We start from the raw sequence: 23,610 nt of genomic DNA on the forward strand, positions 1-23,610 counted from the left end.
ATTTATATTTGGGGTTGGGAGGGTTTGTCTAGGTGGATTTTTATTTTCCAGCTCCATCTTTACAAGCTTGTTAGACAAGCTCTTAATCAATTTGTTCATTTCTTCTAGCTTCTACTCTTAAGTTTTCCTCCCTTGACCTAAAGATTAGCTTCCTCTTTTCCTCTCCTCTTGTCAACATAGTCATGTTTTCCTCTTGATTTACCAGTGGAGGTGAAGTTAGCTTCCACTTCAAGTGCATCAATTTGAATTAGATCAAGGGTGTGGGATTTTCTCTCCCTGAGAGTAAAACCAAATTCAGACTCAAAAGCCCCAGCAAAAACCACCTTAGCAGTAGCTTATGGGGGTTTTATTTCAGTAGGAAAACTATTATATATTTTGTTAAACCTTTTGATGAATTCAGAAACATCCTCATTATGTTTCTTCTTCATTGCATTAAACTTTGTGAGGATATATCCATAGTCTCTTCTCTCGCCCCATTTCTGCATGAACACATTCTCCATTTCCTCCCATGTAGTAATTGAAGCATTGGGTAAGGCTTTGAACCACTTTCTGGCCTCCCCATCTAGTGATTGGACAAAGAGTCTCAAAATCACATCTAGGTGCTCCACATTCTAATTTTCTACAAAGGGGCAGAAAATTTCTATATGTTTATGAGCATAGATTTCATCCTCTCTAGTAAATCTTGGCAGATTTTTGAGATAATCTTGAGGCATGGCATTCATGGGTTGAGGTAAATCGAGAGGAGAATGCCTATTAAGAAGAAAACCATGGACGACCATATTTTGCAAAGGAGGAGGTGGTAAGATATTTCTCACAGGATTTAGCTGAAAAACTGGTTGAACTATAGTTTCTTGAGGCCGAGCTCGAAAGTTGTTAACACTAGGTGTTGGGCTATCTTCAAGTATATCTTTAACCTCTTCAGGTTCTGGGAAAATGAGAGAGGGGGATGAGGGAGGAATAGGAGGAGCTCCTTTGTCTTGATCTCTTGAGAAAAAAGGGCCAAACAATGAATAATGCTCTTATGTATATTTTAGGACTTTGGAAGAGGGTTCAAGATGATTTATTATGGCCTTCTATGAGCTGGTTGATGATATCTCTGGAACAAAGATCCTAGCACTTGGAGTGACTAGTGTTTTCTCCTTCCAGACCCTCCTTGATATTATTCTTTCTGGGTCAAACACAGGAGGGGTCTTCTGTTGGCTTGTATCAGAGCGGGTATGAGGCCTCTTGAAAGACAGTGTGAAGAAATAAGGGATCCCTATTGGAGTCAATAAAAATTTTCTTTATGTGGAGTCGCTAAGGTGAGAGAGATCCAACCCTGCACTTCCTTTTCTCACCTATTAAAAGGAATGAAAAATAGTCATTATCTAGGGAATTTTTTTCAAATTAATCCCAGGAAAAGACACCAAAATCTATTGTGGCCGGAATCAACCTCCTAGAGACAGCCCCTAGATTGGAGGAAAGATCAGTGCCTAGGAAATCCTAGATGAGTGCTTGTAGGTTTGCAAGAGCTATCACACACACTCAGTATTCAATATTTCACGGAATATAGATGATTCAAAACCCTCCTCTAGAGGAAACTTATAACAATCTGATGAAAAATTAACTCACAAAAACATCAAGGGAAATCTACAACGGCCTTCATCACCTGGGTCTGCAACTTAATCAATCATTATAGTATATGGGACAAAAGATTCAAACAAGAAGGAACTTCAATACACATGGCTTATGTCTAAGAATCCTATGTAGTGAAAATATGAGGGAAACAGAGTAAGTAGAGATGAAGGATGAGATGCAAAGATACATAGTGTGCACTTTACGGATTTAATTTCCATTTCCATACAGGTGTTATACATCAATATTTGACTTCAACGAATCCATACATTCATGAGAAAAACATCCAGCAGCTACTTGTGATATAATCTGAGAGGAAAATGGAACACATATGAAAGTAAAATAGCAAGAACACATACTACAAACTCTAGTGAGCCAGAATTGCCAAGTGCTTGTATTAATCTTCAATGGAGCAATAATCCATCAACAATACACAATGCTTCTCTATTGGAAAGAAAAAAATTCACAAAAGTTTTGAACCCTCTTAAAATATCATCTAACTATCTTTATAGGGCCTCTGAAGGAGAACCCGTTACAAAAATATTCTTTCTTGATTTTATTACAGAGAGTCATCATGTCAAAATTAAGCGTGCTCCGTGGCACAACTATTTGTAACAGAAAATGTAACTGACTAAGAAATAAAATATTTACATAGAAGTAAAAATAAAAGTGTCATGATTGACACAATCTACAATATCTTCAGTTTTGTTGGGCAGGAGGTGAAGGCTGCATCGTGGGTTCAATGATCTAGAGCACGGGCGGATCAATGAATTGCTGACATCTCTGCCACAATACCGAATTTGGGTGAGGAGACTGGAAGAAAAACTAATATGAGATCTTCAGATTTGTTAAGTCTGAATAGTCCATCTTAGCTTTGAATAGCATTTTTACCAACCCAAGAAACTAGAAGTCCTTCTTGAGATAATTTACCATTGTTATGCCCTTTAGAGTGGCAGTCTTCTCGTGGGAGGAGTCTACTCTACTTTTGGCCTCTACTAGTCATTGTTTGTATTGATCCCAAGGGTTTAGCTCACCCAATTCCCAACAGCTGGGAAATCCTACCCTTATCAGTGCTTCAAACTCCTCATTGAAAGCATCTACCTTCCTTGCCACTACCCCCAAGCATTCTTCAGCTTTGACTCTGGCTTCCTCCTTTCAGATCATCTTAGTGATCTCCATGATGGCCCCCACTCTGTCTACCACATCAATAGGCCTCAGTTCACTAAGTGACCTCTCATTTACAAACTTGATGAACTTTTGAGAAATCTAGGAATTCTTTACTCCATCCTCCTTAGATGATAGGATGAAGTATTCAAAGTCTTTAACCACTATTTTCTGCTCATGCATCATGGTTATGAATTCCCATTTCCTCCCCATTTCTTCAATAATTTCATCCCACACCAGTTTTTTAGCCTACAACAGTGACATGTTCCCTTTAAACTTACTCTTTAGCTCTGAGATCTGTTGTTTAGCTTCTTGTAGGTCCTTGTTGAGGATCTCAACATTAGTCTTGTTGACCTCTACTTGTTTCTCCTTTTGGGCTAAGTTTTTCTAGGAAGCCTCTAGATCTCTTTGTACTCTTTTCAGTTCCCCTTCTGAGAGTTGAAGTTCAGTGAGGGTGGGAGGAGACACACCATGAATGATCCTATATGTAATGGCCATATAGGTGGAGATGAATTGTGAATAGTTCTCAAATTCTGGTCTTTTTCTAACAACAACATCCCAATCAAAGAATGAGTTTCTCTTCTTGTCCCTAGAGACCAATTTCAGGCCCAGACATTCAAATTCTTCAACATGAGAGTACACAAAAAGATAAAACAACAAGGAGTAGTATCTAAAGTATGAAGTGGTGGAGAAGTGGTGCATTTGGAATTTGATGGCTTCAAACAAGTAAGTTGGAATGTTAAGCACACAGCTAGGCTGCAACATTTTCTTAATAAAGACCAAGGTGGCTTTGTTGGCATCTTCTTCTCCCAGCAGGTGAGTAATAATGGACAATATAGGTTGGATGGGCTCTGCATAGAGGGTGATGGGGAAGCTGTCAACAATAGGTAAGGCTTCTAGCCCAGGAGCTACGATCATTTGCAAGAAGCATTGTTTCTCAGTGGTTGGGAGATTAGAGTAATAATACATCATGATGGTGTCAGTGAACTGCAAAAGGTCAGAGGGAGAAGGGTACACCAATGCTCTTTGAAATAGCTTTGGGGTGATTTTTAGGATTTTGACCCCTTGACGAAATGAAGCAGTTATTCTTGTTGATATAGGTTGATGCCAGCTAGCAGACAAACTCTGGGAAGTAATGCATAAAGGGTGCAATCTGGTAGTACAACCTGATTCCACCACTCGGAAAGGGTCCTACCCCTGACATAATTTCCAAACAAGTTAGATTGGAGGTTGGCTAGGTTGTAGGAGCAGTCTAGGTCTGTAATTTGTGCTTCTAGGTCCATGAGGGGGTCAAGGCTTGACGAAGGCTTGGGCTCACGACTTTTTGGAGCCCTTGGGGTTTTTGAGGACTTTGAGGCTATCATTTTTTTATTTAAAATGCTAACTTGTGAAAATCATGGAGTATAGGTGAGAAGGTTACTTGGTTGTCGTAGAGGAGGTTGAAAATGACACTGGGATGAGTTGTCCAGACGACAAGGTGTGCACACAACATTATTCACAGGTTACAGGCGGGAGGACCATCAAGAAGCAGCGAAGAAATTTTAAAAATTCAAGCGTAGGAAGCCTTTTTATATACAGTGGGGCCAATAGTCGAGTGACGTCATGATGACGTCACAAAGGATGGACACATGTCATGATAGGATTATGTGATGGCGTGTGGACTGGTAGATAGGAGCGAGGGGAAGAACATGGGATACCATTGAAAATTTCAAATTCTTCTTTTCTTAGTGAATCATAGCATCGGTAGATGAAATCTTCCCAACAGCATGGTCCCCACCCTGTTTCAGAGGTCGAATAGCGGGAGGACAAACCTCTCCTCTTCCCCCCCAGAAATAATCTCCATTGTTGGATCAAATGTTGAATAGTCAACTCCGGAGGGGTGAAGAAACTTAATGTCCAGGCAAGTCACCACTCTGGAAGGCAACAAGGCAGAGATGAGCGACAATCCACCCAGAAGATGTGTGATCTTTAACTTTCCCAATACCCCAAGGTTCCGAGGTCCGATATGAAACCTCCAAGCCTCGCATTTTCCGCCAAGTGCAGCAGGGGAGGAGAGAGAAGAAAGACTTTTGGGCCTCTGAAATCTCTCATTTTCCTTTGATTTGAAGTCTGCTCCCTTGCCTTCTAGTACTTAAGCTCTTCGTAGGTCCCCCCTTTTCAAAAATGAAAGATGTTTCCTTGTCTCATGAAAAATAGGGCCTCTCAAGCATGAATGCAAGAGGGGTAGAATAGGTGACAACAAGGTATAAATGAGTCCAAGAAGAAAATTGAAATATGGAAGTGGATAGGAGCCAATTTTTGAATGTACTTTCTAAATCAAATTTAATCCCTAAGGATAGGTTTCCAACGTCCCTCTCTCTCCCCCCCCCCAACCCCCCAACAATATGATAAGGCACATGCAAGTCCAAGAAGGGAGTTGAAATAGGGAAGTGGATAGCAACCAATGGCCAAATTTACTCTCTAAATCAAGTGGTTTAAGGAGAGGCCAAAGCCTTCTATTAAATGGTGGTTTAAAGTTGAACACCAACTTTGGAACTTGGTTGAAATTATTTTGCATAATAACTTATAATTTAGCTAGAAGCTGATATCTTTTATAAAATGGAATTGCTCTTAGATGTTGCTTTAAAGATGACCACAAACTATTATCCAAAATAAGTTGTATGTCGTCTACTAAATGGTGGTTTAAGGAAGACCATGAAAAAATCAGGTTCTTAGAACATGGCTTTGTCTCTAGCTACAACTCTAAATCCAACTTTGATTGACTTTGGATATAGGCTCTCGTTGTTGGGTGTGGTTCTGGTTGTGGCTCAAGATCACTTGTTTCTACTTTATTAACAAGATTTTGAAACTTGGAAACCTAATTTTCAATCACTGATATTCCTCGCGATTAGATACAAGGTGAAATTTTTTTCATTGCAATAAGTGTCAATACTTAAGAATTGATTTTATACTATGATCAATATATCTTCTTGGTTATTGATGTCGATTGCCACAAAGCGATCTACCCAAGGTGAATGTTTACTCTTGTATAGTTCTTATGTCTAGATGGTTATTATGCTTTCCACAACGCTCACAAGGATGTTAATTAAAACACTAAGCCTTCATGCAGCCAACTCAATCACAATGTTGGCATTTGGGGATTTGATGTGGAAGTGGAGCAGGTGAACATGAACTTTCTTGAAGAAACCCAACATTCTGGAACTACATTGGTTGGGAATAATCTTGACTGTGAGAGGTCACTTCATTTTCGTATCCAAAACCATTTCTATGATTGTCATTGACGATTTCTTCCAAGGTCTAGTAATGGGCTTAGAAAGTGAAAATTAAACTTTTTTATGGAAAACTTTATCTTCATTTGAATAGGCTCATGAAGTGGTATCATTAGCCTGGTCATTTGTTGGTTGCTAATAAGAATCTTCCTAAACTTCAATAAGAGTATTGAGTTGAACAATGACTACTTCATAATGTTGACTCTTTTATTGTGATTCATCTTGTAGAGTTGTGATTCAAGACAGAGAAAGTTAATTATGTGATACAAATCTTGTAACCAAGATAAAACATCAAGAATAGTTGTTTTGTCAATTTTCATTATATTGTCAACATTAGAGAGTATTAGAGTATCTAGTAATTCAAATACTTCATCAATTTAATCCATTTAGAGCTTAAAGGGTTTCTTGCAACTCCACCCTTTAACAATTCAAACTTAGTAAATGGAGAGGGTTGGTTGTTGGAAATAATACTGAGAGGGGGGCTGAATCAGTATTATCAGATCAATAAAACTTTTCAATACTTAGAAACATATACGCTACTTCAGTTAAGTGAACCAGCGTGTACACGCTACTCTGTCTAAAGCAACCAGCGTATAACCAGAAATCTTATGATTCAGTTAGTTTATCTTCAGTAAATGCATCAAGACATTATTAACCATATTAAAAGTAAACAGGTGCAGTATAACAGAACAGATCATCACACAAAAGCCACACACGTGAACACCATGATATAAGGTGGAAACCCAATGTGGGTGAAAACCACCTGCTGCAAGTCGTCTCTATCTTTCTTTAATAAGAAACTTCAGTTTACAATCTTTTGTACTGGTGCAGCCTTATACCAGTACGCAGGCTACAACCTGCAGAAGGCTACAACCTTCTCTCGTTTTCCAAACTTTCCTGGAAGGGAGCTCCAACCCCCCTTTGCTCTTGTACTAGCTAAGATACTAGTACGTAGGTGCTGGCCTACAATCTTCTTTCCTTCAGGTACCACTTTTCATCAATTTTCAGACTGGATACTCCTGAAGCACAACATTTCAATCTAAAGACCACAATTCATTCACTTTTCATAGCAAATCATAGAAGCACAAAACAACCAATACTAGCATCATCAAACTTTGAATCACTGAACCACTAAAACCCTGTCAACACCCAGTCACCAGAACACAGAGCCGACTATAGAACCCTGCAATAACAGACAGACCCAACTGCAACCCAAAAATTAAGCTTCAAAAGATATACGCTACTTCAATGAAACAAACCCGCGTATACACGCGCTTTTACCGAAGCCAACCTGCGTACAGATCTAAAAATAATTTCTCATAACTTGCAGCTGTACCAGTCATCAGTCATACTCAGAACATAACATTGCGTCAGTATGCAGATCTAAAAATATGCGTACTCAACCATATACCGATAGTTCATTTCAAACAATTTGATCCCGATCTATCCTTCCACCAACCGATGTGATCTCTCCTTAGCTCAGATCAAGCAATGTATCATCAACCCAGAACCTGCATACTAGATCTCTTTCTTCATTAGATATTCAAGACTTTTTCGATGCACTAGCCTAATGATCTTCTTCTCCTTATATAGCATTAGGCCCTCCTCAATACCACGGGCCAAAACCATAGTAATACAATACCATCAACTTCAAAACTCGGGATCAACACGACTGTCGAGATACCTTGGTCCAAAAACATAGGCTCAAGTACAGAGGACTAACTACCACGGACCAAAGGGAAGCTTCTCGACACGTACGCTCTTTTCTGTTCATGAAACTGCGTGTATACGCGACTTCGTATATAGCGAGCCTGCGTATCCACGACTTAGTATATAGCGTACCAGCGTGTATACGCATCTTGGGCTTAATGAACCTGCGTATATGAGATTTCTCTTCATTCTTGTAGTCTGGACTGAGATCTGTCATCAAAGAGAGTTGCCATCAAGGACAACACCTGTACCATAGCGCCACACCTGTGCCAAAATGCCAACAATCTCCCCCTTTGGACTTGATGGCAACCCCAAGATCCTTAGTTAGAATCAATCTCCCCCTTTGTCATCAAGGGCAAAGGGCTGTGCTTCCCCTGAGAACATGCTGATATCTCTGCTCTGCTGTGCTGAACATGCTCCCCCTGACTGTAGGCAAGATCTGCAAAGGATGATCTTCAAAAAGAACCAAGACTTATACATCATAAAGGACCTTCCTATCACCAAAAGACTCAATACATACATCCATACTCCCAACCAAGAGGGGATACATCAGAAATTTACATATAACAACCAATTACATTACATCATTCATCCCAGGCATAGTGGGGAAACCATCATAGGCCGTTACATGACCTTGACACCATAGAAGAGATATCACAAAAGAGATACATGACATAGAGACGAAAGAACTAGACCAAGACTTATGAAAGTCACCAGCAGCATCTGATAATCATCTTTTTAGATCAGCAACCAATATTTCCTTCTGTGCTCCTTCTTCAACAATAGTTGTGAACTAGGACCAAAAGCATCTAAATGCCAACAATGCTTTATTAGACTTTAATCTGCTCCCCCTGAAACTGTGCCTGCTGCTCCCCCTAAAATTGTGCCTGAAGGACTCTGTCATACCCATCTCAGACCTTCTCCAATCAGAATCTGCCCTTGTTGTTCAGAACTCCATATACGCGACTTCACCTGCATAAATCAGCGTATGTACGCGGATATCCCTTATACAACACGCGTACACCAACTTTTCTTCAGACAAGCTTCAACAGCAGGATGAAGCATCAACTACTCCCAGCTTTTGTCTGAGATATTCAAAAGTCTCCCTGGGCAGTGGTTTTGTGAGAATATCAGCAACTTGTTCTTTAGAAGGAACATACTCCAACTTGACCTTTTGTTCAAGCACTTGTTCCCGGAGGAAGTGATACTTGATTGGTATGTGCTTGGTCTTTGAATGCATGACTGGATTCTTTGAAATGCTGATTGCACTTGTATTATCACATAAGATAGAGACAGGTGGAGTGCAAGTGATTTGAAAATCCTGCAAGGTCTGCATCATCCAAAGAAGTTGTGTGCAACAAGATGCCGCAGCCACATATTCTGCTTCAGCTGTAGATAAAGCAATCGAACTCTGTTTCTTGCTGAACCAAGATACTAATCTGGAACCCATGAAGAATGCACCACCACTTGTGCTTTTCCTGTCATCCACACTTCCGGCCCAATCTGCATCTGTGTAAGCATGAAGAGTGAGATCCGTATCTCTAGGATACCATAGGCCATAGTTTTGAGTCCCTTGAAGATACTTGAAGATTCTTTTGACTGCCTGAAGATGAGTTTCCTTTGGGTTGGCTTGAAATCTTCCAACAATTCCTACTGCATGCATAATATCTGGTCGGGTACCTGTCAAATAAAGCAAATTCCCAATCATGGATCTATAAGTTGGTTGATGAACTGCTGCTGATTCATCATTTGTACTGAGGCTGCATCCTGTAACCATGGGGGTACATACTGGCTTTGAATCTTCCATGCCATACTTCTTCAAGATCTGCTTGAGGTACTTGGTTTGAGACAAGAAAATACCTCCTTCATTTTGTTGGATTTGAAATCCAAGAAAGTATGTCAATTCTCCAAGTAATGACATTTCAAATTCTTTCTGCATAACCAAGGCAAAGTTTTGACTCATAGCCTCTTCATTGCTGCCAAAGATAATATCATCTACATACACAACAAGTATTAGCAATTTGTTATTTTCAACTTTCATATAGAGATTGCTATCTGCTAATCCTTTTGAAAAGCCTTGTTGGTGAAGATATTTGTCCAACCGATAGTACCAAGCCCTTGGAGCTTGTTTGAGACCATAGAGAGCCTTTTTCAATCTGCATACAAGGTTTGGATCATTCCCAAGAATGAAACCATCTGGCTGCTCAATGTATACTTCTTCTTCTAAGTCTCCATTCAGAAAGGCTGATTTCACGTCCATTTGAAATACCTTGAAGTTTTGAAAACTTGAGAGAGCAAGGAACATTCGGATGGCCTCAAGTCTTGCAACAGGAGCAAAGGTCTCTTCAAAATCTATTCCTTCTTGTTGTGCATACCCTTTACAAACAAGTCTGGCCTTGTTTCTAATTACTTCTCCATTTTCATTCAATTTATTTTTGAAGACCCATTTTGTCCCTATGACATTCTTATCTTTTGGTCTAGGAACCAATTCCCAAGTGTTGTTCTTTTCGATCTGCTCAAGTTCTTCATCCATTGCATTGACCCAACATTCATCTTTGCATGCCTCTTTCACATTTTGTGGTTCAGTGGAAGAGAGTAATGCCAAATAGCTTGAAGCTTCTGCAATTGTTCTTCTTGTTTGTACTCCTGCTTCTTTTTGTCCCACAATCTGAGATTCTGGATGATTCTTCTGGACATATCTGGATGGAGTCTTCTCTTCTATTCTTGTCTGCTCCTCTGGTTCTTCTTGAGGTTCTTCTTCTTCTTGAGGTTCTTCTTCATCATTCTGTCTTTGAGGGTAGCCTTCATCTTCTTCGATGTCTTCATGATGAACTTGCCTAGGAATGTATCCCTTCTCATCAACCACAACATCAATGCTGTCAACAATTCTGCCAAGTCTTTTATTGTAGCACTTGTATGCTTTGCTATGTGGAGAATAACCAAGAAGAATGCCTTCGTCTGCTCTTGGTTCAAGTTTTCCAAGTTGCTCATCAGTATTCTTAATATAACATTTGCTCCCAAAGATTTTGAAGTGCTTCACCGAAGGAGTCTTACCACACCAGAGCTCATGAGGAGTTTGAGTGCTGTTTACTCGGACATTTGTTTTGTTGAGAATAATAACCGCAGCATGTGCAGCTTCACCCCAGAAAGTTGCGGGAGTACCTGATTCATCAAGCATAGCATGAGCCATTTGTTGGATTGTTCTGTTCATTCTTTCCACAACTCCATTTTGCTGAGGAGTTCTAGCTGTAGAGAATTCTCTTCTTATCCCATGTTCTTCACAGAAATCGAAAAATTCATTTGAGGTAAACTCCCCACCTCTGTCAGATCTGAGGCACTTAATCTTGTGTCCTGATTCATTTTCAGCCAAGGCTTTGAAGGATTTGAATTTTTCGAATGCTTCATCTTTGTGCTTCATAAGTCCTAACCAGACAAACCTGGAGAAATCGTCAATGAATAATATCAAATATTCTTCTCCTCGAGGTGTTCTTTTTCTGAATGGACCACATGTATCTGTATGTACTAGCTCAAGAGGCATGCTAGCTGATCCTTCCTTCTCAGGAAAATTAGTTCTGGTTTGCTTTCCAAACTGACATGATTTGCATATGGTGTTGTCTGGAATTTTGATATCTGGAAGATCACGAATTGCCTGATATTTGCATGCTTTCCTTATTTGTGGAAATCTTAGATGCCCCAACCTCCGATGCCATAGCCAGTGTTCATCATTCTTGCTCAAATAACATTGTTTTTGTCTTTCTTCAAATATGTATAGATTATTTGGAGTCCTTCTTCCTTTGATCACTGTTTCACCTGTATCAAGATCACGAACACAACATCCATTTGATCTAAATATTACCTTTGTTCCTTGATCGCACATCTGACTGACACTCAGAAGATTATGCTTCAATCCATCAACATACAGAACATTTCCAGCTTTGACCTTCTCTTTCAACGGAGCAACGCCTTTTCCTTTTATGGCTGCAGAGATATCGTTTCCAAAAGAAACTTTCTTTCCCTTTTCTAATGCGGTATATGATTCAAGTTTTTCTTTGTCCCCTGTCATATGCTTCAAACATCCGCTGTCAATGTACCATAGACTTTCTTGACCTTCTGCATAAAAGGATATCCCACACCTTTCTGGTTGCGGTTCCTTTATTCTCCATGTTCTAACATTTGAGGTTTGTTCCTTCTGAGTTGTCTTCCAGAACTTGCTCCTGCATTCAGAGTCTTCATGACCAAAGTTATTACAAATAGAGCATTCAACTTTATTTTCAAGAACCGAAAAGTTGTTATAAGTCCTTTTCATGGTTCCAGTCATACTTCTTTTCTTTTGAGCTTCTCTAGTCATGATTGTCTTGTAGGCAACACATTGAGCTACTTTGTGACCGAAGTTATGGCAAGAAAAGCATTGGCCATTAAAGAAATTTCTCCGATAATCAGATCTATCATCCAACCGATTGTAGCTTCTTTTGACATCCATTCTTGGGGCAAATTGGGAAGATTTTACCTGTGGCTGATTGTAGCTTCTGTTTGTCCTTAAGGCCGCTTGTCCCCGAACTTCTTGATAGTCTTTATTTGTTCTTGAGGTAAACTGTCCTTGATTCGCCTGATGACTTTTATTTGGTCTTTGTTCGCTCCTCCTTGCTGCATCAAGATAACTTTTAGAGGTAGAAGCTTGAGATGTTTCTCCATTATATCCCAGACCTGTCTTGATCAGAGGAGAACGCTGCACGTTGATAATCTCATCCAAGGTTTCAGATCCTTTAACAAATTTAAGATTAATTGCTTTTGTTTTCTCAATCTCCTTTCTAAGACAAACAATCTCATATTCCAACTTTTCAAGATGTTTTTCCTTTTCTGCCGGTTGACATTGTAGAGAATCAATAATAGCACTTTTCTCTTCTAATCAAAATTTGAGATTATTCATTTCTTCATAAAAGCCTTCTACATCTATAGCATCCATGTAGTCATCATCTTCAAAAGCCATTAAAAGTTTATATCTATAACCCTGTTCATCTTCGTCACTATTTGAAAGACCATCACTATCTTCATGAGTGTAATAGCTTTTCTTCTTTTCATTTTGTTTCTTGTTCCATTTAACAAGTTCCTTTCCCTTGTCATTCTTATCTTTTTGAGGACATTTGGCAGCATAATGACCTACTCTTCCACAAGCAAAGCATTTAAAAGGTAACTTACCTCTGAACCTTCCAGAACCCCTTTGAAGATTTCTAACAAAATTTGATTCTTCTTCTTCATCTTCTGGCACGTGACTTGCTTCATAATAATCTTCTTTGCCTGAAGCCTTGAAAGCATTTTCTCTTCTATCTGATGGACCTCCTTTTCTCATTTCATAAGCAGTTAGAATTCCGTGAATCTGAGACATAGTAAGAATTCGTAGATTTTCTTTTTCTTCTATTGCAGACACTTTAGATTCAAATTTGGGGGACAATGATCTTAGAACCTTTTCAACCACAATAGCCTCTTTTATTTCTTCACCCAAGTTTTTCATGCAATTAACAATCTCATCTACCCTAAGGAAATAGTTAGCCACACTTTCATCATTATACATTCTGAGAGTCTCATACTTAATCCTGAGAGTTTGAAGTTTAGCACGCTTTACCTGTTCGTCTCCTTCATAGCTCGTGACAATTTTGTCCCATATTTCTTTTGCGGATTTATAGTGCATTACCTTCATGAATTCCGATTGGGATATACATCCTAATAAGGTACTGACTGCTTTCGCATTTGTTTCATACTTCTTTTTCTCAACTGCATCTGTAGGAGTAGCTGAAGGAAAAGTGTAGCCTGTCTCTACGATGTCCCAAACTTCTGTACCAAGATATTGAAGATAGGAAGTAACTCTTACCTTCCAATAATTGAAGCTTGTCCCATCAAAAACCGGTGGCCTGATTGATGCTTCTCTCTCGTAGTTGCTCATGATGAACGATCTACCTTCAAGCGATCAAGCTTCTTTGAAGGACCTGCTCTGATACCAATTGTTGGAAATAATACTGAGAGGGGGGGTGAATCAGTATTATCAGATCAATAAAACTTTTCAATACTCAGAAACATATACGCTACTTCAGTTAAGTGAACCAGCGTGTACACGCTACTGTGTCTAAAGCAACCAGCGTATAACCAGAAATCTTATGATTCAGTTAGTTTATCTTCAGTAAATGCATCATGACATTATTAACCATATTAAAAGTAAACAGGTGCAGTATAACAGAACAGATCATCACACAAACGCCACACACATGAACACCATGATATAAGGTGGAAACCCAATGTGGGTGAAAACCACCTACTACAAGTCGTCTCTATCTTTCTTTAATAAGAAACTTCAGTTTACAATCTTTTGTACTGGTGCAGCCTTATACCAGTACGCAGGCTACAACCTGCAGAAGGCTACAACCTTCTCTCGTTTTCCAAACTTTCCTGGAAGGGAGCTCCAACCCCCCTTTGCTCTTGTACTAGCTAAGATACTAGTACGTAGGTGCTGGCCTACAATCTTCTTTCCTTCAGGTACCACTTTTCATCAATTTTCAAACTGGATACTCCTGAAGCACAACATTTCAATCTGAAGACCACGATTCATTCACTTTTCATAGCAAATCATAGAAGCACAAAACAACCAATACTAGCATCATCAAACTTTGAATCACTGAACCACTGAAACCCTGTCAACACCCAGTCACCAGAACACAGAGCCAACTACAGAACCCTGAAATAACAGACAGACCCAACTGCAACCCAAAAATTAAGCTTCAAAAGATATACGCTACTTCAATGAAACAAACCCGCATATACACGCGCTTTTACCGAAGCCAACCTGCGTATAGATCTAAAAATAATTTCTCATAACTTGCAGATGTACCAGTCATCAGTCATACTCAGAACATAACATTGCATCAGTATGCAGATCTAAAAATATGCATAATCAACCATATACCGATAGTTCATTTCAAACAATTTGATCCCGATCTATCCTTCCACCAACCGATGTGATCTCTCCTTAGCTCAGATCAAGCAATGTATCATCAACCCAGAACCTGCATACTAGATCTCTTTCTTCATTAGATATTCAAGACTTTTTCGATGCACTAGCCTAATGATCTTCTTCTCCTTATATAGCATTAGGCCCTCCTCAATACCACGGGCCAAAACCATAGTAATACAATACCATCAACTTCAAAACTCAGGATCAACACGACTGTCGAGATACCTTGGTCCAAAAACATAGGCTCAAGTACCGAGGACTAACTACCACGGACCAAAGGGAAGCTTCTCGACACGTACGCTTTTTTCTGTTCATGAAACTGCGTGTATACGCGACTTCGTATATAGCGAGCCTGCGTATCCGCGACTTAGTATATAGCGTACCAGCGTGTATACGCATCTTGGGCTTAATGAACCTGCGTATATGAGATTTCTCTTCATTCTTGTAGTCTGGACTGAGATCTGTCATCAAAGAGAGTTGCCATCAAGGACAACACCTGTACCGTAGCGCCACACCTGTGCCAAAATGCCAACATTGGCTTCTACCAAAAATGTGCCCACTTACTGACACAGGTTCACCTTTTCATAATATTTTTAGATGAAAAATTCACCATAGCCCTCCTTCCGACTATGCTACCTCTTATGGCTTAAAGTCAATGCCTCCACGGAATTGTTCCCTTGACTGTGGCTTCCAAGTTCCCACTTCCACCTTCAGCCTCAAATCTTATACCTCAGGGATTAAAACTTCAAGTTGGCCCACTTTAACTTTATGCATGGTCGATGCCACATGAGCCTACTCACATGAGCTCAGCGTGATGGATAGTTGAACCAATAGAACCTCCAGGTTAATAAGCCTCCTGGCTAGCCCACTATGATTTCCCACTTTGTTGATGCCACGTGAGCTCTACTGCAATAGCCCGGCGTGTTGCAAAGGTAAGTTAATAAAAACCTTCGGATTCATAAACCTTTGGGTTGGCCCACCTCCGGCTAATGACACATGAGCCTCCTCATGCAAGCCGGACTCGACGAATGAAAGGATTACAAAAGTCGTCGGGGTAGAAAGCTCTGGGTAAGTCCCTCAACTTAATGTTCTAAGCTTCTCATAAAAGCATGAGTTTAACAAAACTGTCAGGGTATAAAGCCTCCAGGAGGGTCCCACTGAACCATTTCTTGTCTAATGATGACCCATCAAGTCACGGATTCATGTTTCTTAAAAGAAATATTAAGTGTTGTGTGCTTTCCCTTTTATGGTTTGTATAGTTGAAGGCTCCTCACTCTTTCGTCTTCTTTGTGTACTATGATCAACCTATGTTTCGCTCCTCTATATTCTTCCACTCCTATCTTCCTTTAGTCCTTATGGATCCTCTGCAAGCCCTCTCTAAATGAGTATGCACAATAAACCCCTCACTCAACCTATTAACGTTAGTTAGGAATTAACCCAATCTACAATTCCTATACTGCACAATATTTAAAGTATAAAAATAAAATAAAAGAGATTACAGAAGGACTGGTTATTGGGAAGTAAAAACTCTCGCTCTCCTCTCACGTAGATAGATGTTTTTATTAAAACAAGGAATATAAATATTACATTTGCAAATTTGGGTTCAGATCCGTAATTATAGGATCTTAAAGACCATTTTGGGAAAATAATCAAAATCACAAAAAATTACAACAATTTTCCTAATTTAATGAAATGCATAACAAATCTAAAGAAATCTTATCTAACAATCCACTTCTTAAGGAACCAAATCCTTTAGTAAAAGAATTTGACCTCTCGATCAATCAGACTTTTTACGGATGCCCCTACATCACTTACAATGCAATTCAATTTACTTTCAAAGAGTACCAGTAAATTTACAAAAAGGTATTATTTTATATTCTTAATTCTAAATGTGTCATTAATTCTTTGAATCCTTTGATGCTTCAATGATCTAATTGGATGGTTATACATGGTGCTCTGAATTGATTGGTGTTCCAAAAGCTAGCTATTGCTTAATAGGTTTACTTCAAGTAGAACTATAGAGCACATGGAATATTCATTGAAAGCAAAGGCTAGGCCAAAGCAAAAATCACATAAGAAAGAATGTAAATTTTTGAATTGTATGAGAATGCAAATTTTTTTCCAACCACTTCTACTCTCACATGGATTCAAACAATTTCCCACTAGACACATTGAATGTTGCTAGGTTGGGGTGTGTGATCAGATCTTGTTGTATAAGTCTAAGATGTCAACAATTATAATGTTAGTGCCAATGCCATCCCTAGTTGAAGACTTTGAATTCCTCAAGAAGAGTTTCAAAGGCTCGGGCACAAATGAGAAGTTGTTTATAGAAATAATGGGACACAAGGTTGCCAGACAGTGCAAATAAATCAAGAAAATGTACACTCAATGGTACGAGGAAGATTTCCTAAAGTGATCATAATCAAAACTTTCATGAGATTTCGAGTGAGATCTACTCCTTTTGACATTGGATCTCCCACAACGAGATTCCTTTCTAGCCCATGAATAAATAAGGAAGTGGAGTTAAAAGAACAACTCACTTATAGAAATCTCTTGTGCTCAATTTTCAATTGAGTTATGATTTGTCAAACAAGCATATCTATACGTTATAAGAAATATCTTGAAGAAGACATTACTTCTCATACTTAGGGAGACTTCCACAAGCTTCTAGTTTAACTTGTAAGTTATTACCAATATGAAGATCCATATGTGGGCGTGCACTTGGAAAAGTATGAAGCAAAGTAATTATATAAAGCTATAAAGGACAAGGTTTTTTGTGATGAGGAATTCATTCACATAATAATTGTAAGGAGCATGGTACAACTGAACACCACTATCAATAATTATAAATATGAAGTTATACTAGCGCTAATGGTCCCACAAAAGCTATGCGTGTGAGCAATCTCAAACTTCAACTTTATTAAGGGATAGTGTTATAGTTTCTATTCTTCAAGATTTGCAATTTTTTTATAAAGTCATCCTTTTTGTCACTTCAACACTTGAAAAAAACACATTTTATCATTTCCCCGCATCAATGTGTTCATTATTACTGTGATAATTTTTTGGTAAGCACCATGTAATTGCACAATCACTCAAATCACATCAATATGACATTCTTGTATGTTGGGTGTGTGTTATTTTCTTTCCATGACTAGTTGCATGTTTGAGGGGGTCATAGATCTCCCTGTTTGTTGCATCATGCGCAACAGGGAGGTCACAAGGGGGGCACGCCCCCCCTTGTTGGGGGGTTTGTAGGGGGGCGGTTGCCCCCCTACATAGGGTCCAGGGCAGCACCCTAGGAAATTTTTTTTCCCTATATATATGCAGACCCAAGGATGGGGGGTGAATCCAAAGATGGTGGGCGGACCTACCCATGGTTTTGTGCATGGGTTTTGCACATGGTTTTGGGCATGATGGTTTTCTGCGCATGGTGTTTTGTAGATCCGATCAAGGTAAATACAATTATGTTCTAATCCAGGGTTAATGGATTGGGGTTTATGAATGCGTCGGTATGTATACATATGTATTATAACGTTGAAAGGAACATAGTGAAAAATCAATCTGGTAGTCCCGATTTTGGGATCCAGGGGAAAATCTACCTGTATAATTGTTTTATGTTCTCGCCATTGTTTATTGTTATGTTTTAAGAATTTGTTTGTAGGTAATTTATGTATAGGGTTAAAACCTACGTTGTATCTAGCAAAGAAAATTACAATAGTGAAGCATAAATCCCTCATTGATATTACAAAGCAGATGATCCAGGTTATCTTTTGTTTATAGATGCATGAAAAGAATTACATAAACAGTTTGTAGCTTAACCAAAGAGAAACTTAAATGTGCACATGTAAGAAGAAGAAGAAGAAACACATGAGAAGACAAGAAGACAAGAACTTGATAACGGAGTTCATCCCTCCTGGTCTACGTCTCCGGGCCCTGCTCGATCAATGGGGGAGGCCTTCATTCATTAAAAATGGCATTAAAAGAAATTACATTCATCAATTTACAAAATGGAGCATTATACCTCCATGCTGAAAAGTGCCCAAAAATTGGAGAGCTCTGTTGCAGAAACTGACACCACCAATGCATTTCCGTCGCCGAGAGGTGTAAGATTCATATAAAATTTGCCCAATTTTGATACTAGACCAAAATCACCCTCCTGCAAAATTTCTGCTCAAACAAAATTCCACTAGAGTTTCTGCGTGCTCAAAGTTCCACCACCTTGTCTCGAAATTCGTGCCGCCGATCTCCCCACAAATGGTAAAAAATGAGTTTTAAATAACACTGGGCGGATTAAACCATAAGGTGGTTATGGTTTATTTTTACCAAAACCCACTTTTAAAATAACCATATTCCAAACTTTACCATACATATATATAAAAAATTATATTTGTTTTTAATTGGCTGTACTTGAAGTTTTATGTGCTGTACGTGGAGGTTTTATGGCTGCCACCATATCTCCTCTCCGAAAACTCCTATTTCCACCACTATAACAAAGTTAATGCACCCTGACATGCAAGGGGAATAGTGGCTACCTTGCATTTATATTTCCCTCAAAGTTGACTTTGGCATGTTAGCAGCAAGGCAGCCACTATTCCCCTTGCATGTCAGGGTGCATTAACTTTGTTATAGTGGTGGAAATAGGAGTTTCCTCTCCTTGTATCCCATATGGCTGCCACCATACGTTATGTTGGTTGGGAGGTGTGCCATAAATGGCATACGTTGTAACAACCGCTTATATACCATCATACGTTACAATGTTATGCCACGTATGGGTTTTATGTTATATATATCCCAAACTTAATTCAATTATGGATACGTTGGGATATGCCTTTAACCTTTTTTATATATATGGTATATGTTTGTTACCATAACTTAATACGTTGCCATTTTTTTTTTTATATAACAATAACATTATTTCCCATGTGCGTTGGATGGTTGGGATATTTTTATATGGTTGCATATATTTTGGTTATTATTATATTTTTTTCTTGATTTGGTTTGATATAGTTAATTGGATAACTATATGAAATTTGTAGTTATAACCAAAATATTTCTTGTGCAGGTTTAGGAGGTTAATGACGGGCTGCCATGTGTCAGTGTTTGATGGGCTGCCATGTGGGTCCCACGTGCTCCTGGGATGCCATGTGGTGCACTGTGGGCCTTATTTTTCCTCTGCCATACCAATTTTTGAAGAGTTCTATCTTTTGCATACGAGCTCGGATTGACAAACCGTTCGTGCCACCATGATCAGGAAGACGAGTCCTCTCAACTGATGCCACCAAATTCTCCTTTCTGTCATTTTTGGATTTCAAGCCTTATCTATCCCCTTGGTGTCTCGAGATCCTCATGGATCAGCAAAACTACAAAATCAAATTCTACATGAGAAATCGAGACACTTCCTTATTAAAATGATTCAATCTTTCCGCAAATCAAATAACATTTTTTCACTCCCACCATCGAAAATGACGATCTCACTTGTTGCATTTTTAAATCACATCAATGGATCGCTAGGTGGTTGTCTTATGATGTAGCATATAGGTATGATCAAAGTAATGCGATGGAAATTTTCATACCATATGATGCAAAGGGGGGAGAGATATGCAAGAACACACATAACTTGGTATATGTGAGAATATGCTGAGATGCTAGAGTTTTTAATGATGCGGGGGAGAGGACAACTAAAAGAAATGGATTTGTCATTCACTAACAACCATGAATAGGAAAAACACAAGCATAAATTAAGGATCAATGCTCGACTCTAATACCACTATTAGACACAAAAATGGAGGACAAACTTAGATAATTGTGTGATACATTTCTTATTAGTATGATACACATAAATGCATTAGTTTATGACCCTTGGTTTCATCTTTTAAGAGGTCTCCTATACTCTTGATGGCTATTCAAGTTCATTTGTGACTTTTAATCTTCTAGCTCAAGTGGATAATACAATTTACCATAATCCCTAAGGATTAGATTTCCAACATTTTATGGCTTTTCATTCATATAGTCCTATTATATGTTCCTCCAAAATTGGCAATTGTGTAACACTGTATCCTTGAGCTGACATCAAGGTCAATTTCAGTTATCAATTCATAGTAATTGTTAGTTTCTTGCCCTATCCTAGGTTGTGAAGGCTACAACATGATTTAAAGAGAGATATAGGATTCCTCTTGAACCTCCTTTAGGGGAATTCCCATGAGAAGCACCAACAAAGTATGCTTAAGGAATGTTCTATTTATGATTTCTACTTCTATCCCCTATTTTTTTTGTTTTTCCCCAACTTATGGATATGCACTTAAGATATGTGGAGACCGGATTTCACACTTGAGGGGTAGTTGGTGGCCTTTCAAAAGAGGAATTAGGGTTGGAACATGGTACTTGGACCATTTCCATCTTTCAAGATACTCATACAAATGATTTCTCTCATGCATCTTGGCTATAATTTTTTTATATCAATAATGGCGAAATTCTAAATTATAATTTTTACAATGATGTAATTTTGTCTTTTAAAACCATAAACAAAAATATAATTTTATTGATACGTCTCACAAAATTGTGAAAGTGAACCATTTTTAGGTCCTATTGTTTGAAAGTTTAATATATATTTTTTTAAATCAAAGAATAACTTTTCTTTTTCAGTATAGTTCAATTATATATAAAACTTATATGCAAAATTATTTATTCCATTACTGTACATAACACTTCCTTTTATATATATATATATATATATATATATATAATATTACGTTGCAGGTATTTTAAGAAGCGTTTCCCTTGAAAAATAAATAAATAAATCTCCTTCCATAGTTTGCGAACAATATAATATGTTTATCAAAATTTTGTTACGTATATGTTAGTATTTTGTACACTACACAAATTACATCCACTTTTATTTCCCTTGAATGGTAGTTTGAAAAGGAATACAACAAAGTAGTGTATAAGAGGTTGAGCTATTCATGTTTTATGGAGTGAATACCAAGAATAAGAATTATTTTGAATTATATTTTATCTTTGGGAATTTTTATTTTTTTCATGGTTGTGAATATCTTATATTTCATATTGGCAATTCATATAATTGTTTAAGAATACAATAAATCATGATTTTGTTTAAGAATATAATAAATTCACAATTGCTTCCGAAGGCAAGAAGTTTTTTTTTTTTTAAATTGGTTGTGTAAACTAAGATTATGGTGACATAATGCATCACGTATAAGTTTGTTTTTTTTGCAACATTGCAGTATAGTAAATCATTCAAAACTTCCCTTAAACTTCCCTTTCTCACAACATATCACATCATGTCATTTTTCATCTAAAACATTGCACTTTCTCAAACTTTCTTTCATCAAGACAAAGGGAAAATTTTCTAAGAGAACTCCCTTGCAATATATCATATCTCGTCAAAGTTTCTATCCCAATGACATGATGCACTAGACCAAAGTTTATTTTGTATGATGTATAAAGGACTTACATTTTTTAAAGGTGATGCATCAAGAAAATTATGTTTAGCACACCTAAAATGCTTTGGCTATGACATATCACATTCATCCAAACTTTTCTCTGTTATGACATATCATAGAGTATAATAATGTTTTCCATTGCAATATATTGCATCTTATAAATCTTTCTATCTTTACGACACATGACACCACACTAAAGCACATTGCTTAGAAATTGCAAACCAGATTTTGTATATTCATTTAGCATGGAGCTTCTCAATCCAAAAATATGTTTTTGCATCTTCTAGTAATTTTTTTGATTTATCTAATGTAAACTTCCTTTGGCTATGACAAATTGCATCGCTCAAATATTTCATTTGTGGTGATATTTCTCATTGTGGAAAAGTTTCTTTCCATGAGACACATGACACATTGTCAAAATGCCCATCATCCCGACATAGTGCATAATGCACCTAAAACACCTTTGGCCATAGAAATGACATCACCCCAAACTTTCTTTGTCACAACATATCACGTTGTGTCAAAGATTATTTATGTGCAACACATCAAACTTGCCCAAACTTCCCTTCATTGTGAGAAAGTGTGTATTGCACCTAAAATTCCTTTGGTCACTACATAACACATTGCTCCAACCTTTCCTTTATTACAACTTATTGCATCATAGAAGAATTTGTTTCTATGCGACACATCACGCTTTCCAAAACTTTCCTTGCGACATTGCATTGCATACAAGTCTATTTTTGTGTGACTTATTGCACTTTCACAAACTTTCCTTCATTTTGACATAATGTGTATCCCACCTAACATAACTTCATGTAAAATCAATCCAAACTTTCTTTTGTCAAAGCATATCACTTCAAGGAAAAGTTTGTTCCTGTGTGACACATCGTGATTTCTCAAACTTTCCTTCATCACAAGAAAGGGAACGTTTCTAGAATATTATTACATAAAGTGGTTTTAATAACAAGGAAACCGTAATCATTCAAATTGAAAGCATGGGAACTTCTTCATCGAACAACCAACAAAATCCATGGAATTTTTTGGACAACCATACTTGTTACATTTGGAAAACTTTCAAACGTGAACATATTAATATTGATGATCCAAAAAGTTTAATAAATGTACTTCTTCGATCTATGTTTAAAATATTGCATTATGTAAAGGAGCACTTGATTTCAATGTATTTGAGCGGCATCATTATTGAAAGAAGGTTCCTAATATGACGTTTGAATTATGTGTCTTGTCTTGTCTTGCATTTACCAATAGTCAATTTGGTGGTATTTCATTGTCAGAGATGAAGTTCCCATTCAAAGGTTTGAATATAATTAGTGAAAGGAAGTGTGCAACCTTCCAAAAGTTTGAAGTAGGCATATAAACCAAAGTTCCAAGTGTG

The 23,610-nt window shown here is 37.9% G+C and overlaps 1 pseudogene; it reads left to right on the plus strand.

Moving 5' to 3' along the window:
* Positions 1–16,981: 16,981 nt before the first annotated feature.
* Positions 16,982–17,655, plus strand: LOC149151815 (annexin Gh1 pseudogene; annotated as a pseudogene).
* The last annotated feature ends 5,955 nt before the right edge of the window (positions 17,656–23,610 follow it).

This window comes from Pinus tabuliformis, chromosome 9 (genome assembly GCF_031772625.1).
Source record: "Pinus tabuliformis cultivar Carrire ecotype Pingquan chromosome 9, CPIR1, whole genome shotgun sequence".
NCBI lineage: Eukaryota > Viridiplantae > Streptophyta > Pinopsida > Pinales > Pinaceae > Pinus > Pinus tabuliformis.